The sequence below is a fragment of the Stegostoma tigrinum genome, chromosome 32 (assembly GCF_030684315.1).
Source record: "Stegostoma tigrinum isolate sSteTig4 chromosome 32, sSteTig4.hap1, whole genome shotgun sequence".
In the NCBI taxonomy this organism is placed as follows: domain Eukaryota; kingdom Metazoa; phylum Chordata; class Chondrichthyes; order Orectolobiformes; family Stegostomatidae; genus Stegostoma; species Stegostoma tigrinum.
Window position 1 is genome coordinate 36,950,420 of NC_081385.1, and position 18,859 is coordinate 36,969,278.

The window sequence follows — 18,859 nt, forward strand, 5'->3', positions numbered from 1 at the left end:
TTAAGAATCAGGGTCATAGCAAGTTAACCTCATTGCTGGGGTCTGCAGTCAGATGTAGGCCAGATTTGGTGAGGATGGCAACTTCTTTCCTTAAAAAGGGTATTAGCACACCAGATGGGTTTTTCTGACAATCGATTCATCATCATCATCATCAGACTCTTAATTCCAAATTTTTGTTTTAATTGAATTCAAATTCCACCATCTGCCGTGGCAGGATTTGAACCTGTGTTTCCAGAACATTCCTGGGTTTCTGGATTAAGAATCCAGCGATAATGCTCGGCATTTAACTCCCCTAATGGAAGGTATCATTAACAGTACTTTCAAGTAGCACTTGGTCAGTAAGAACTTGCTCACTGAAGCTCAATTTGGGTTCTACCAGGCACTCACATATTGGCCGCTGTACTGCCTTGGCCCAAAACTGGACAAAAGTATTAAACATAAAGGGGATTAGAAGGTGACCGCCCTTAACACCAAGACAACATGCGATACAGTGTAGCATTAGAAGTTCTAGCAAAACTGCACCCAATTGGAATCATAGGAAAAACTTTCTGCTGGTCAAAGTCATGCCTAGCACAGAAAGATTTTCTTTCATTGGTCAACATAGGGCATCACAGCAGGCATTCCTCTGCTGTTTATTAATGACCTTCCCTCCATCATAAGATCAAAAGTGAGGATGTTTGGTAATCATTACACAACGTTCAGTACCATTCATGATTCCTCAGATACTGAAATAAACCATGTTCAAATGCAGCAAAACCTGGAAAATATTCAGGCTTATGCAGAAAGGTGGCAAGTAACTCCCGTGCCACACAAGCACCAGGCAAATAACCATCTCTAACAAAAGAAAATTCAATCAATCACAGGATACCCAAGGGCATTCTCATGACTGAATCTCCACAATTAATATCTTGGGGGTCACAATGATCTGAAACTGAAGTGTACCAGGCATGTAAATTATTTGGCTACAAGTGCAGATCAGAAGCTTAGGTTTCTGTGGCTACTCATATACTAACTCATCAACACGCACCCACCATTTACAAGGTACAAATCAGGAATGTGACGGAAGAGTGTTGCTCCAACAATACTCAAGTAGCTTGACACTACCCAAGTCAAAGCACACTTGATTGAAACTCCATCTAAACCATTCAACATTTACCCCTTTCACCACCAATGCACAGCAAATGTAGACTGTACCGTCTACAAGATGCCGTACAACAACTTATAAAGAATCATGAGAGAATATTTTCTAAACCTGCAAATTCTACCACCTAGGACAGGGCAGGGGATATCTAAAAATAACGACAACCCACAAGGTCACCCAGTGAGCCAAACAATATCCTGCAAATGCAGTATGTTTTTAAAATGGGGGAGTTTAACTTTCATACAGATTGGATTAAAATAATTAGCATACATCATGTGGATAATGAACTTCTTGAATATCTGTAGGATAGTTTTCTCCAACATTGAGGACGAAAGAAGGCTGCATTTTTTTAAAATCAGAGATAATGGGAACTGCAGATTCTGGAGAATCCAAGATAACAAAGTGTGGAGTTGGATGAACACAGCAGGCCAAGCAGCATGTTAGGAGCACAAAAGCTGATGTTTCGGGCCTAGACCCGAAACGTCAGCTTTTGTGCTCAAAAGATGCTGCATTTTTATTTTAAACTCTTTTATGGGATGTGGGCATTGCTGGCAGGGCCATCATTTATTATCCATCCCCACTTGCCCTTAAGAAGGTGGTGATGAGCTTACTTTTTAATTCACTGCCACTCATGTGTAGGTAGACACAGTGACATTAAGATATGAGTTCCAGGATTTTAACTCCGTCACACCAAAGTAATCATTCAGGCAAGTGGGGAGTGTTCCAAGTCAGGATGGTCAGTGGCTTGGAAACAAATCTGCAGGAGGTGTTCCCACGTATCTGCAGCCCTTGCCCTTCTACACAAAAGTGGTCTTTGTGAATTTCTGCAGTTCATTGTGTAGACAGTACACACTGCTGCGACCGAGCACTGATGGTGGAGGAAGTTGATGCTTGTGGATGCAGTGCCAATTAAGTAGGCTGCCTTGTATGGTGTCAAGCTTCTTTATGTTGTAGGAGTTGCTTCATCCAGGCAATTGGGGAGTGCTCCAATACACTCTTTACTTATGCTTTATAGATGGCAGACAGGATCTGGGGAGTCAGGAGGGGAGTTACTGACTTCAGTATTCCTAGTCTCCGACCTGCCTTTGTACACATATACAGATAACAAGGTGTAGAGCTAGATGAACACAGCGGGCCAAGCAGCATCAGAGGAGGAAGGTGGCTGACATTTCAGGCCTTGACCCTTCTTCAGATCCTTTTTTCTGAAGAAGGGTCTGGGGCCGAAATGTCAGCCTTCCTGCTCCTTTGATGCTGCTTGGCTTGCTATGTTCATCCAGTTCTACACCTCGTTATCCCAGATTCTTCAGCATCTACAGTTCTTACTATCTCTTTGTACACATGTATTTGTATGGCAAGTTCAGCTGAGTTTCTGGTCAGCAGTAACCCCCCAGGATGTTGATAGTGGGTATCTGGTGATGGTAATGTTATTGAATGTCAAGGAGTGGTGGTCAGATTTTCTCTTATTGTAGACTGTCATTGATTGGCATGTTTGTTTGTGAATGTTACTTTCCACTTGTCAGCCCAAGCCTGAATATTGTCCAGGTCTTGTTACATTTGAACATGGGTTGCTTTAATAACTAAGGAGTCACGAATGGTGTTCAACATTGCATAATCTCAGCAAGCATCCCTACTTCTGACCTTATGATGGAGGAAGGTCATTGACGAAGCAGCTGAAAACATTTGAGCCTTGGACACCGCTCTGAGTAACTCCTGCAGAGATGTACTGGACCTAAGGTGACTGACCTCCAAAAACCATAATCATCTTCCTGTGTGCCAGGTATGACTTCAAACAGCTGAGGGTTTTCTCCCATTCCCACTGATTTCAGTTTTGTTGGGGGTCCGTGACGCCAGGCTCAATCAAATGCAGCCTTGATATCCAGGCTTGTCAGTCTCACTTCAACTGTGAAATTCAGCTCTTTTGTCTATGGTTGAACCAAAGCTATATTGAGGTCAGGAGCTCAGTGGCCCCAGCAGAACCCAAACAGAGTGTCACTGAACAGCTTATTGCTGAGCAAATGCTTAATAGCACTGTTGACGACACCTTCTACCACTTTACTGATTATCAAGAGTAGAGTGATGGAGAGGTAATTGGTTGGACTGGATTTGTCCTTTGTCCAGTAGATGCCAGTGTTGTACTTATACTGGAACAGCTCGGCTGGAGAGCAACAATTTCTGCAGAACAAGTGTGGAGCTGGATGAACACAGCAGGCCAAGCAGCATCTCCGGAGCACAAAAGCTGACGTTTCGGGCCTAGGCCCTTCATCAGAAAACCTTTTCTGATGAAGGGTCTAGGCCCGAAACGTCAGCTTTTGTGATCCTGAGATGCTGCTTGGCCTGCTGTGTTCATCCAGCTTCACACTTTGTTATCTTGGATTCTCCAGCATCTGCAGTTCCCATTATCTCTGCAGCACAAGTCTTTGGGACTATTATTAAAATGTTGTTAGGGCCCATAGCTTTTGCAGTATCTAATGTCTCCAACCATTTCTTGATATCATGTTGAGTGAATCGAATTGACTAAAAGCTGGCATCTGGAATGCTAGAGACCAATGAATGAGGCTGAAATGGATCATCTGCACTACACTTCTGGTTGAAGACTGATGCAAATGCTTCTGCCTTATCCTTTGCACTGATAGATATCCCTACACCACATGGACTTCAGAAAGACAGCTTACCTCCTCCTTCTCCAAGACAATTCAGTTGGAGCAACAACAAAAAAATCTTAGCCCAGCCAGTGATGTCCACATCCCTTGAATGAGTAAACAAAGAAAACTTTAAAGGATTGGGTACAAACTTGGGAGGGCAGACAATATAGGAAATGTGATACAGAAGAAGACATCGTGACGGGACAGAATTTCATGGAGACAGAGAGAAAAATATTGGCAAAACAGGTGTAAATCAATGTGATAGACTTAGGTTGGGAGCAGCAGGCAAAATAAAAGGAATGGGCATATTGGAAACTCCAGTTAAAAATCCCTGGTTAATTCACTTGCATCTATTATAATATATCCTGGCAGCAAAGAGAATGGACACTGCTAAAAACTACCATAACATTTCCAAGTACAAATTATGAATGAACGTAATATGACCGTATTACACCTGAGTGGAACTCCAAGGCATAAGCAATTTATTTGTCAAAAGCAATGCAGCCAAAACCAAAGTTTTGTCAGAATGTTATCCTAGACACTAGTTAAAAGCCAACTTGTTTTGAGAAATAGATACTTGAAAGAAAATACAATTGATTGCTATTGCACAATGCAAATAAGAGACTCAATGAGCAAGTCCTTGTAGGTCATTGACAACCCTTTGTCTAAGACAGGGACACACATATGGTTGACAAGTGAAATCAGGAAGCAATTTGACGATTAAATATCAGTCGAAGCCCTAACAGAGATAGTCCGTGGAAATGAAGATCAAAGAGGTGAGCAGAATCACTTCTAAACAGTAATACAAGAGATACAGATTTCTTCCTCCTGCCACCAACTCATTTTACATTCAAGGAATAATATAACATATACAGAATTCCTTCCCAACACCAAAAGAACTCCATACCCAAACAATAACGTAACAGAGAAACAGAACTCTTCCTCACTGAATCCAAACAGGAACACAACAGATACAGCATGTCCCACCACTCAAACAGAATTGGAATGGGAACACCACTGGAATATAATGCACACATGGAGTTTCTACCTTTAAAAAGAGCAAACCAACAGACACAGAATCCACAAATGGTGGAGCGACCTAAGTGTGTATTCACTATTCAACTGCATTAACAAGGAAAGCCAGGCAATGAGACATTGCTCAGTCTAGCACAGGAAAGAATGATTTGCTGCTATTCAAGCAAATTCAAATACCAAAAAAATTAACTATATTTTCTCCAATCAAAATACAGTTCCTCTTCCTCTGACTGAAGTTGAAAGAATGCATCATTTCAAAGCCTCAGTATGTGATTGAAAGAATGACTGCCCTTTATTGATCTATAAAAAATGTAAAATATTAACTAAGCGACATACATAAAAATGCAACCCTCAACAACACCCTTGCAAATACAATAGGTCAGAGCTGAGCAATGTTTCAGTACTTGTTACAAAATTCTTCCCAGTACAATTCATTCCAAATCTCTGGTACCGTTCAGCTTCAGAAGCACTGAATATACAGCCGCGCTCCCAAACCTCGTCTTCACTTTGGTTTGTTCAGATCAGAGATTCGGAGTCCAGAAGTGGTGTACAGGCGTGAACGGAAGGAGCACTCGGCAACAACATTCCTGAAACTTACTCCTACCACAAACAATTGGGAAAGGAAGAGAGCGGAAACAAACTGCCAGCTTTCAGCTCCTATCTGCCTTGTAACAACAATATTGACTAGGCAACTGGGAGGAGGAGCCAGTTTAAACTACGGTTAGGCACATTCCAATGCGCATAACAACATGTTATTGGGATAAAACCCTATTGCAAAAATTCCTTCAAGGAACAAAGCTCTGTAGGTCTGTGCATTCCAATTTTAGCAGCTGAGGGAGTTGGCCATTTTAAGCTGTAAAATCCTGAGTTCAGATTTTAAAAACGGAAGCAAATCACCTGGAACATTCTCAACTCACTGATTATTCAAAGATGTAACACAATCCGAGGGAAGATCACACCGAAGGCAACATGCATGAATGTGCATCACCGTAAACTGCTTTCATTACTGCCACCATTAGTAGTCCTGTCCAAATATGGATAAGCAGAAATTTATCATCTAACTGCAATGTAATGAGGTTGCAATCAAACAAATATAGCTACATTATAATCTAGCTCTCTGACCATTGTACAACTACTGTTGGGAGTATAGGCTGAAATAACTACTTTAAGCTAACTCCACATTAACTCCTTGTAATGTTTTCTAACTAGCGTAAACTTTTATTAATTCTTGGGGATATAGGCACCGTCCTCTCACAGCTGCACACGCACAGCGCTCTCAGGTTTCGTGCACATGGTGTTGGCGTCGGGCTCCGGAAGTCGGTATTGTGCTCGGATCTTAGAGGCTCGCAGCCCGATAGAAAAGTAGAATAAACACTGAATGTATGAGTCCCTTGCATAGTCGCTGTCTTCCTGTCCCGATTTATCCTTGTTTATTTGAATCACTCTTGTACGCAAAGTGAAGGTATTCCCACAGTTTCGCTACATAGGATTTTGAGCTGGCGATGAAGAAGAAATTGTAATATAGTGCCAAATCAGGATGTTATTTGATTTGAAGGAGAATTTGGAAGCATTAATGTTCCCTCGGGCCTACTGCCTTGCTCCTTTTACGCGCGAACGTAATTTTGCAAGGTGCTGTCGAAAAAGCCTTGGAATCTCTGCGTGGCCTACTGGAGACGATACACACCGCAGCTCCGGTCGAAGGGATATTGTGCTATTTAAACATGTTGCTTGCTGCTGGATGGTATCAAACTTCTTAAGTGCTGTGCAGCTGCATTTATCCGAACAAAGTAGACAGCATTCTTGACAACATAAAAACCATGACTAAGAACTACGAACGCTGTAAATCATAAACTAAAATAAAACAGAAGTTGTTGAAAAAGTTCAGCATGTCAGGCAGCATCTATGAAGAGAAATCAAAGTTTAACGTTTCGGGTCCGGTGATCCTCAGGACGTCCTCCTCAGAGTTATGAGGAAGAGTCACCAGGACCGAAACGTTAACTTTGATTTTTCTTCACAGATACTGTAGGACCAGCTGAGTTTCTCAAACACTTTCTCTTTCCATTTCAGGCTTCCAACATCGACAGTATTTAGCTTTTTTGCACGTTAATAAGGGATTGGATGTTGTCGGTGTTTTTTAAATATTAAATGTTAAATGTTTAAAAGCCATATTTCTGATGGTGATTATCTGGAATTTATGTGGCCTGAATAGAATTTACCACTGAACAACACACTGCTCAGATCTCACTGCATGTGAGCATCTCCTTATTATCTTAAATGTTTCAAATGAAATTGAACATTGTGTACTTAGCAGCAAACATTCCCACTTCTGCCGTCATGACAGAGCAAGAATCATTCATCAAGCAGCTGAGGATAGTTAAGCCTAGGACAGTGTTATGAAGAATTCCTGCATACATGTATTTGGCTAATATGACTAGTTTCCAACAAGCACAACCACCTTACTTTGTTCTGGGTATGACTTCAGCTGGTATTGAATTTTCCCCTTGATTTACATTAATTTCAATCTCACATGGGCTCCTTGATCCCACACTTGATCAAATGCTGTCTTAATGTTAATGACACTCACAGACATCTGAATTCTGGAATTCAGCTCTTTTGCCTGTTTAGTGGAGGGCTGTAATGAGGCCAGGAAGTGAGTAGTCCTGGCCAAACCTGAACTTAACACTGACAAGCAGATTAGCAGATTATTGCTCAGCAAATGCCCCTGGATAGTGCTGTAAATTTTTCTGAGGATTAGGGAACTGAGGAGATCAGATTTGTCGTTTTTTTGTGGACAGGAAAAAAACATTGGCAATTGTTATCTGGTAGATGCCAGTGTTGAAGTGCTGGAACAGTACGACTACAAGTACTCCTGGTTCTGGGTGCAATGTCTTTAGCACCAGAGCCAGAATGTTGACAGGGGCCATTTAACTAATTGAATACATCAAAGGCAATGGTTCATTGAGAGCAATATAGAGTGAATCAAGCTAGCTGAAGGTTTGGAAGAAGGGTCACTGAACCAAAAATCTTAGCTCTGCTTTCTGTCCATGATGCACCTGAATTTTCTCAGCAATTCTGTTTTTGTTTCTGATTTCCAGCATCCATAGTTCCTTAGATAACGAGGTGTAGAGTTGGATGAACACAGCAGGACAAGCAGCATCAGAGAAGGAGGAAAGCTGATGTTTTGGGCCTAGATCCTTCTTCAGAAATGGGAAAGGGGAAGGGGATTCTGAAATAAATAGACAAGAGAGGGGGAGGTGGATAGAAGATGGATAAAGGAGAAGATAGGTGGAGACGAGACTGGCAGGTCAAAGAGGTGGGGTTGGAGTCAGTAAAGGTGAGTGTAGATGGGGAGCTAAGGAGGAGATAGGTCAGTCCAGGGAGGACGGACAGGTCAAGGAGGCGGGATGAGGCTAGGGCTTGAGGTAGGAGGAGTAGATAGGTGGGAGGAAGGACAGGTTAGGGAGTTGGGGCCAAGCTGGGCTGGTTTTGGGACACGGTCGGCGGAGGGGAGATTTTGAAACTTGTGAAGTCCACAGTGATACCATTGGGCTGCAGGGGTCCCAAGCTAAATATGAGATGCTGGTCCTGAAACCTTTTGGTGGCATCGTTGTGGCACCGCAGGAGGCCCAGGAAGGACATGTTGTCCAAGGAGCGGGAGGGGGGAGTTGAAACAATTTGTGACTGGGAGGTGCAGTCGGTTGTCGTAAACTGAGCACAGATGTTCAGCAAAGCAGTCCCCAAGCCTCCGCTTGGTTTCCCCGATGTACAGGAGGCCATGTCGGGAGCAGTGGATACAGCATACCACGTTAGCAGATGTGCAGGTGACATCTATTTGATGCGGAAGGTCTTCTTGGGGCCTGGGATGGGGTGAGATGTAGGGGCAGATGTAGCACTTCCTGCGATTGCAGGGAAAAGTGAAGGGGCTGGTGGGGAGTGTGGAGCAGACAAGGGAGTCACGGAGAGAGTGGTCCCTCCGAAAAGAAGATAAGGGTGGGGAGGGAAAAACGTCTTTGGTAGTGGGGTCAGATTGCAGATGGCAGGGAGGGGAGCTGGTTGAAAATGCCCTTGACTGTGTCTCTCGCATTTCCCGCAACTCATCCCTCACACGCCCTCTCCGCAACAACAACCAAAACAGAATTCCCCTAGTCCTCATGACCACCCCACCAATCTCCAGATTCAATGCATCATCCTCTGGCACTTCTGCCAACTACAATCTGACCCCACTACCAAAGACATTATACCTGCATTTACCACTTCCTCCAGCAGGTCATTCTGCATACAAACCACCCTCTGTGTGTAAAGGTTGCCCTTTAGGTCCCTTTTAAATCTTAGTCCTTCACCTTAACAATATGCCCCTAGTTGTGAACTCCCCAATTCTAGTGTAAAGATAAACCTGTATAAGGTCACCCCTCCAGTGAAAAAAGTCCTAGCCATTTCAGCCTCTCCTGTAACTCAAAACCTCCATTCCCGGTAACATCCTGGTAAATCTCTTCTGAACCCTCTCTAATTTCATAAGATCCTTCCAGGAGCAGGGTGATCTAAACTGTACACAATACTTCAACAGTCGTCTTACCAATGTCCTGTATCAGCTCAACATAATGTCTCAACGCTTACACTCAATGGTCTAAGAAACGAAGGTATTACATGCTGAATACTTGTAACTTGTGCCTACCCATGATGCAACTTTCAACGAACTATGTACTTGAGGCCCTAGGTCTCTCAGCATAAGTGAACCACTGAGCCAAGGCTAACACAGTCAATGCTCTGCACAGAACAAAAAAACTTTATTCTGACAAACAGTTACAGCACTTGGCTTCTGCCAGTTACTTTCAGCGCCATTTCAACTACCTTCCTCATTTTCTTCAGTGGCTTTACAGAGCTTACTTTCTAGTTTGGACCTTGAATAACTGGAGAAAGATTTCAGACAGCAACATTCATATATCACTGAATTCTTGATAGCAGCACAAATCGTAAAGTAAGAGAGATCAAAAAAACACCTGTCTTTTGTGAAAAATGGGGTTGATTTTAAATAGACGCATTATGAGTACAAAGGTTCTCTGTTAACAAGAGCAAGTACTTAACTATTTAAATCACAGTCTGATGAATACAAATGTGGTCCTCACCTTAAACCCACGGTTCTGACTTTTGGGTATCTTTCCAAACTGAGAGTTTGAATCTTGTTTTCAGGCAGGTTCCTGGCATTTCATCCCAACTATGGAACCTTCATGTTGCTGCTGACTGGCCACATTTCGAATATTGCATACAATTCAGGTCACGGCACGGTCAGAAGGGAGTGGAGGCTTTGGACAGGGTACAAAAACCGTTTACAAGAATTTTGCCAGGTTTGGAGAATATTAGATAGGAGGAGAGAATGGACAAACTTGGTTTGTTTTCACTTGAAAATCAGAGGCTGAGGGTGACCTGATAGAAGTGAGAGGCATGAACAGAATGGATGATCACAGTCTTTTTTCCAGGGTAGGAATGTCAATTACGAGGGTCATAGGTTTAAGGTGAACATAAAAGTGGTCAGTTTAAAGGAGATGAGCATGGCAAGTTTTTATTTACGTACAGAGTGGTAAGTGCCTGGAATATGCTATCAGAGATGGCGGTGGAGGCAGACTCAATTGCAATGTTTAAGAGGCACTTGACAGATATATGATTAGGTAGGGAACGCAGGGACATGGACAACATAAAGGCAAAAAGCTTTTTAGTTCAGAAAGGCATCTTGTGTCAGCATAGTCTTGATGGGCTTAAGGCCCTTTCCCTGTGCTATTCTGTTCTTTATACAAGCTGACAGTTTTTATCAACCTCTGTATCTGACTTCTTATTGGCTGTTCCTCTACATCTCAGTTGTACTGCCTGACAAATGTACTTTTGTCCCCAAAAACGTGGCTCTGCTATAAGTTGCTTAACATAAAATACTAGAAATTGTCCTTTCCCCTTGAGCAGCCTGCCCCACCCACTCAGGTGATTGCTTTGGAAGAAACAGTTCCAGTCTTGATGGCTCACTGTCACACCCTCTTACAGATCTGTTTACCAGATCAGGTACTTGGGGATTTACAGCAATGAAAAGGCAAGTTTAGTACAACAGAACTATTTGGAAGTACTGCTCAAGGTGACGCCTGCAGTAGCTGACAGCTCTGACTCAGTCTGGTTTTCAGCATACTGTGCAAGGAACTCTTCAGTTCATTAGGTGTGGTTTCACTTTGACAATCTGATCATTACAATTCCACAGACAGTATCTCCTTATATAAAAATATTTAAACTCTGCACCAGCCAGAAATTATTCCTGTTACATTCCCTACAATCAGGTGTACTTATCTATTGTTCAGCAGGTCTGGTAGCATCTGTGGAAAGAAATCAGTGCTAACATTTCAGATCGAGTGATTAAAATTTGAGTGCTGTTGGAAAATGCACAGTGACATTGGGACTCAATTGCCATGCCAGGTTCCTGCAGTTATCTCTTGGCACTCACTGTATCAGCTGAATCCTAAGAGATATACTTAAGTAGGGTAAGAAAATTGGTCAAGATATTCAATACCACTTGGAGTTTGCACCTTTAGTGTAGGCAGACAAGGAAGGAGAGAAATGAGAACAAACTAGAAAAATAAAATATATCATACCCACGAGAAAACAGCTTTTAAAAACTTTCTGATTTTTCTACAATACACCTCTGCTCAATCTCAGCTGTGCTGTAAATCTGGCAGAAGCTCTAAACACAGGATGTCAGCAATGAATTCATCATACAGCAACAGCAACAACTCAGTCTGACTCACAAGCAAGCACGGGTGAATTGTGCAGATTAGTTGTCCTTAGTGGAGAAGACAAAAGGCAGTTGGAAGCCTTGGGTCCCTCATAACAAAGTAATTCCAGGTAGTCATGTGGCCCAGCATCTCTTTACTCACAGGAACTGTAACTAAATCTGAAAGAATCCCACCTGCAGCCTCACCAAAACATCTTAGCTCACATTTGACAATACTAATAATAAAGTGTTTGAATCAATGTCAATAAACAATCATAACACAAGAATTCACAGCACTTAAATGACTCAATATCTATTATTACAGGTGAGCAAACTGCACCTCAAACTTGCTATCTAAGACACATTCCTCCTTTATTTCTTCATCATTTAAATTGCTCCTACTGGTTGAACTCTTATTTAAAGAATCCTCTTGTTCATTTCTGCATTGGCTTAATACCTTGCATTCCACCACACTGTCCTTCTCCACACTAGTTCCCTTCCAGCAATTTGAAAACTAAATATTGTATGCCTATTAAAAAACAGCAATTCATTCAGTATAACAAAGTGTGGAGCTGGATGAACACAGCAGGCCAAGACAGATGCTACTTGGCCTGCTGTGTTCATCCAGCTCCGCACTTTGTTATCTTGGATTCTCCAGCTTCTGCAGTTCCCGTTATCTCTGAAGCAATTCATTCAGTTCCTTGTTTAAACAATGCCACTGAATTTTGTTCGAAAACCCCTACCGTTAATCATACAGGCACAGGATAGTTACACAGAATGAATCATACAAGGATGCCAATCAGTCTGTCACATCTAAAGGAGCACTTCAACTGTACTGCACCCTGTGTTATCTTGTAGCCCTGCACATTTCTTCTTTGCAGCTAATGATCCAATTTCCTTTTGAAAAGCCCTGAATTGAACCTGCCTTCATCACACTCTCAATGCAGTCTAGATCCCAAGCACTCGTGTTGTGTGAAAAATGCTTTTCCTCATGTTGCATTGATCCTTTTGCCAATTACCTTAAATATGTGTCTTCTTATTCTTGGAACAGTTTTTCCTGAATTACTCTGTCAAGATCCCAAGTGATTCAGCACATCTCTATCAGATGTCCTCTCAACTTCCCCTTTCCCAAGGATAACAAAGCCACCTTCTCCGATCTGTCCATGCAACTGAAGTTCCTCAACCCAGAAACATTCTTAGTTTCTGCAACCCCTCTGATACCTTCACATGTTTCCAAATGTGTGGTAGTCATAATTAAACATAATACTACAACTGAGAACAAACACGGTTTAAACAAACTTAATATAATGTTCCTACTCAGGGACCAAATGATAAAATCCAGGGTGTTGATGCTTAGTTCCATGACAACAATTTTTCAACAAGTCCTTGATTCCATGTTTAATGGAAGAACTCTCCTGGATCTGAGTAATCCATATCCTCAGTCTATCCCCTTCTTCTACAAACTGTAAACTGTAAAGTTCTACAAACTTGCTCTTAACTTACCCTTCCAGGTTTAGACACAGTCTTGGGCTTCTCCTCTGAAATGACTCCAATAATCCTACACCTCAACTGCTTCTCGAAGTTCAACCCAGAGAATCAGAAAATAGTTCTCCATTTGTCTATGCCACCTCTCTGTTACAGTACTTGGTTAGTTCTATTAACTACATGTAGTCCTGTAGCTCCAGAAATCTTTTTTTTAGTCCCTTTTTAAAGACACTGCATCTGTCACCACAAATGGGAACAGCTCTCTATCTACTCTGTCCAGATCCTTCAAGATTTTGAACGCCTCTGACAAATCTACCTAATCTTCGTTTCTCCAGGGATAACTCTTCAGCTTCTCCAAACTATCAGAAGAAATAGGAACACTGTTGCATTATACGCCATCAAGCCTGAACCACTATTTAGTACAATTACAGTTATTATTAGACTTCAACTTCATTTTCCTCCTCACTTCCTTATATCTTTGATTTCCTGAGATACCAAGATGTTAAATGTATGTGCATGAGTTTGTACATTCTGCCTGTGTCTGCATGGGTTTCCTCCGGGTGCTCCGGTTTCCTCCCACAGTCCAAAGATGTGCAGGTTAGGTGGATTAGCCATGGGAAATGCCAGGTTATGGGGAGGGGGTGGCGGTTGCTGTCTAGGTGGGACATTCTTTGGAGGGTCGATGTGGAATTGATAGGCCTAATGGCTTTCTTCCATACTGTAGGGGCTGTACAATTCTATGTAAAGATTAAGCATCCTCAACCCTCAGGAGTTATTCCTGTAACTGAAGACCCTTATCCCCAGAACCATTATTGGAACTATTTTCTGAAGAAAAGTACCCAGAATTACACACAATCCTCCAATTAAGTCTGCGATTGTTTTATAAAGATTCACCAAAACTCCCTTCATTTTTATTCTATGTTTTTCCTCATAAAGCACTGCTTTATTGTGCTCAGACCTTTCACTACAGGAGTTAGGATGTCATTTTGAGGTTGTACAGGTCTCTGGTTTGCCTTCTTCTGGAGTACTGTGAGCAGTTCTGGTTGCCCTGTTATAGGAAGGATATTATTAAGCTGGAGAGGGTTCAGACAAGATTTACTTGAATATTTCCAGGAATGCAAGGTTTGAGTTAAAAGGAGAGGCTGGATAGGCTGGGACTGTTTCACTGGTGCATAGGAGGTTGAGTGATGACCTTACAGAGGATTATAAAATCATGAAAGGCATAGATAAGGGTCTTTTCCTAGGGTGGGGAATTTCAAGACTATGGGGCATATTTTTAAGGAGAGAGAAGAAAGATTTGAAAAAGACATGGCGGCAACATTTTTACACAAAGAGTGGTCCATGTGTGGAAAGAATTGCCAGTGGAAGTTATGGATGTGGGTACAGTTACAATATTTAAAAATGTTTGGATAGGTTTACAGCGTTATGGGCCAAGCACAGGCAGGTGGGGCTTGTTTAGTTTGGGAATATGGATTGGTTAGACTGAAGGATCTGTTTCTGTGCTCTCTGACTCTATATGTCTCATGATTTACCTCTTCAAACTGCCCTGCCAACTTCAGTGATCTGTCCATATGTATCCCTGGTCTCTCTGCTCCTTCCTTTAGATTCTTCTGGTCATTTTTTTCCGACAAAATTTACAATCTCATGTTCTCACTTTCATCAGTCATGTCTCTGCTTGTTTCACTAGAGGTCGGCACAACATTGTGGGCTGAAGGGCCTGTTCTGTGCTGTACTGTTCTATGTTCTACTTCCGATGTTATTTTCAAGTCATTACACATATAAAAATAGTAAATCGGTGTGGGAACAGCCACTCGGCTCTTTGAGCCCACACCACCATTCAATTCAATCATAGAATCTCAGTATCCCATTCCTGCCTTCTGACTATACCCCTTGATCCCTTTAGCCACAAGGGCCATGTCCAGCTCCCTCTTGTATGTATCTAATGAACTGGCCCCAACAGTTTCCTGTGGGAGAGAATTCCACAGGTTCACAACTCTGAAGAAATTCTTCTTCATCTCAGTCCTGAATGGCTTACACCTTATGTGACCCCTTAATGTGGACTTCCTCAACACTGGGAACATTCTTCCCACATCTAGCCTGTCCAGTCTCGTCAGGATTTTATATGTTTCTATGTGAGTGAATACAAGCCCAGTCAATCCTGTCTTTCTTCATATGTCTGTCTTGCCACCACGGGAATCATTCTGGTGAACGTTCGCTGGACTCGCTCAACAGCACTAATGTCCTTCCTCAGACTATTAGACCAAAACTGCACATAATTCGCAAGTTGTGACCGCATCAAGGCCCTGTATAACTGCAGCAAGGCACCCGTACTCCAAAACTCAGATTCTCTCACTGTGAGGGCCAGCTTTCCATGAGCTTTCCTCACTGCCTGCTGCACCTGCGACTGTTACACCATGACAACCAAGTCTTGTTGCACCTCACCTTTTCCTAAACTGTCACCATTCAGATAAAAATCTGCCTTCCTGTTTTTGTGACCAAACTGGATAACCTCACATTTATCCACGTTATACTGCATGTGCTGCTCAGCCAGTCTGTCCAAGTCACCCTGCAGCCTCTTACCATCCTTCTCACAGCACACTCTGCCACCCAGCTTTTTGGAGGTATGGTATTCAATTCCTTCATCCAAATCTGTAATGTATATTGTGAACAGCTGAGGTCCCAGCAGTGAACCTTGGGCACGCCACTTGTCACTGCCTTTAATCTGAAAAGGACTGTTTAATTCAACTCTCAGCTTCCCGTCTGCCAACCAGTTCTCTATCCATGTCAATACATTACCTCTATTACCATTAACTTAAATTTTCCTCACTAATCTTTTGTGTGGAACCTTGTCAAAAGCCTTTTGAAAGTCCAGATATACATCCATAGTTTCAGTCTTGTCTACTCTATTGGTCATTCTCTAGATGACATGTCCGTCATGGGCCTCCTGCAGTGCCACAATGATGCCACCCGAAGGTTGCAGGAACAGCAACTCATATTCCGCCTGGGAACCCTGCAGCCTAATGGTATCAATGTGGACTTCACCAGTTTCAAAATCTCCCCTTCCCCTACTGCATCCCTAAACCAGCCCAGTTCGTCCCCTCCCCCCACTGCACCACACAACCAGCCCAGCTCTTCCCCCCCCCCACCCACTGCATCCCAAAACCAGTCCAACCTGTCTCTGCCTCCCTAACCGGTTCTTCCTCTCACCCATCCCTTCCTCCCACCCCAAGCCACACCCCCATCTACCTACTAACCTCATCGCACCTCCTTGACCTGTCCGTCTTCCCTGGGCTGACCTATCCCCTCCCTACCTCCCCACCTATACTCTCTCCACCTATCTTCTTTTCTCTCCATCTTCGGTCCGCCTCCCCCTCTCTCCCTATTTATTCCAGTTCCCTCTCCCCATCCCCCTCTCTGATGAAGGGTCTAGGCCCGAAACGTCAGCTTTTGTGCTCCTGAGATGCTGCTTGGCCTGCTGTGTTCATCGAGCCTCACATTTTATTATCTTGGAATTCTCCAGCATCTGCAGTTCCCATTATCTCTCTCCTCTACTCTATTGGTCACATCCTCAAAAAATTCCAGATTTGTCAAGCGTGATTTTCCTTCAGTGAATCCATACTGATGAGGACCAATTCTGTCAGCGCTTTCCATATGCTCAGTTATTACGTCCTTAATGATTGACTCCAGTGTTTTCCCCACCACTGATACAGGCTAACCAGCCTATAATTCCTATTTTCTCTCTCCCTCAATTTTTTTAAAAGAGTAGACTTACATTAGCTACCCTCCAGTCCACTGGAACTCTTCCAGAGGCCACAGAATGCTGAAAATGGTCATCAATGCATCTGCTATTTCTAGGGCCACTCCCTGAAGTATTCTGGGATACAGGACATCAGGCCCTGGCAGCATGTCAGATTTTAATCCCATCAATTTGCCCAATACCATTTCCTGACGAATAAGGATTTCCTTCATGCTTGACCTCTGTCCCCTAGCATTTCCTAAAGGTTATTTATGTCCTCCTTAATGAAGGCAGATCCAGAGTATTTGTTCAACTGGTCTGCCATTTCTTTGCTGACCATTTTGCATTCCAACTGATTCTAACTGCAGTGGACCAATGGGACCAGTGTTTGTATTTACCAGTCTTTTTCTCTTCACATATCCATAGAAGCTTTTGCTGTCAGCTTTTATGTTTTTCACAAGCTTACTTTCATATTCTATTTTCCTCATCTGAACTAAACCCTTTGTCCTCCTCTGCTGAATTTTAAATTTCAGCTAGTCCTCAGGTTTACTGCGTTTTCTGATCTATTTATATGCCACCTCTTTGGCTTTAACACTGTTCCAAATTTCCCTACCCTTCTATATGGTTTGTGAACAAAGGTGTAACATTTGAAATTCACCATTCGGTTGATAGCACACATTTCTAACATCAGAAAATTATGCCCAATGTCTCCACAGTTTTTACTTCTCTCAACACCCTCAAGTCTGCAATACTATGATTCTTTGTAATTGATGAGCTTAAGGGAGTCATAAAACAGTGTAGATTTTGATGCCAAAGTGTTCAAATATGCAAAACAAACAATTTTGGGGAGGCGTTGGCCTACTGGTATGATTGTTGGACAGTTAATCCAGAGACCTACATAACGTTCTGGGGACCCGGGTTCAAATCCCGCCAAGACAAATGGTGGAATTTGAATTCAATGAATATCTGGAACTAAGGATCTAGTGATGAACATGAATCCATTGCCAATTCTCAGGAAAAAGCCATCTGGTTCACTAATGTTCTTTAGGGAAGAAAACTGCCATCCTTTCTTGGTCTGGCCTATATGTGACTCCAGATCCAAAGTACTGTGATTCACTCTGGGCAATTAGGGATGGGCAATAAATGCTGTTCCACCAGCATCCAAAGTGGATAAATGAATAAACCAACTGTGAATGCTGGAGATCTGAAACAAACAAAAGACAGAAATTGCTGCAGGAGATCAGCACGTCTGCCAACATCTTCAGACGGAAATAAGTATTCAATGGTTTGAGCCCAGTGGCCCTCGTTCAGAAGGATGCTGGATTTTAAATGTTAATTACCATTAGAAACTAATGTAGGTCTCTGGGATTTTGCAGAGTTTTGGGAACATAGTGGTGACTGTTGCCTTTCCTTTATGACTCAGACAAGAGGGCATGTTATGAGTGTGGTGTGTGTGTGTGTGTGTGTGTGTGTGTGTGTGTGTGTGTGTGTGTGTGTGTGTGTGTGTGTGTGTGTGTGTGTGTGTGTGTGTGTGTGTGTGTGTGTGTTGTGCATATGGTGTGCATGTGCACGTGTGTGGTGTGTTCGGTGTGTGTCTGCTGTGCATGCGTGTGCGACTCGTTTGCGCATTAACTGGTGTATCTGGTGTGCACATGCAGTGTGTGCAGCCTGTGGGATGTACAGTTGTGGGTTGGGTGGGGAGTGAGGGGTTGTGGAGTGTGGGGTTTGGCGCATGTATGGTGTGTGGGGCATATGTCTGTGCGTGTGCCTGTTAGTGAGTCGAAGTGCATGCATGTGTGTACAATGCACAATACCAAGGGAAGCAATAAGGCCTGGAAAAGGTGTGGGAGGGAGGCGGCAAAATAGAGACATTATGGAGTTAGGGAGTCAGAGGGGAAGGCTAAAGTGGGTAGGGGAGGATGGAAGGGGGAAATAATCAGGTAGTGTGGGTAGGTTGCTTAAGCAGTACAAAAAGGGGGAGGCTGGGAAGCGAGGAAGGAAATTGGTTGATGTAATATTTCTTTGGCCTGGAGAAGGCATTGGTTAGGTAGCAAAGTTACCTTTCTTAACTCCAAGTG

At 42.9% G+C, this 18,859-nt stretch overlaps 1 protein-coding gene across 10 annotated transcripts in view; it reads right to left on the reverse strand.

Annotated features, from left to right (window-relative positions):
- LOC125466930 (rho GTPase-activating protein 32-like) overlaps positions 1-18,859 on the reverse strand; it is a 511,751-nt gene that overhangs the window by 82,680 nt on the left and 410,212 nt on the right. Inside the window, exon 1 of one of the 10 annotated variants that reach the window (XM_048562125.2) lies at positions 5,270-5,409. The exons of the other annotated variants lie outside the window; for them this stretch is intronic. The gene's annotated coding sequence lies outside the window, so the exon portion shown is untranslated. Of the gene's footprint in view, positions 1-5,269; positions 5,410-18,859 lie in introns of those variants that run through there. 10 annotated transcript variants of the gene reach the window in all.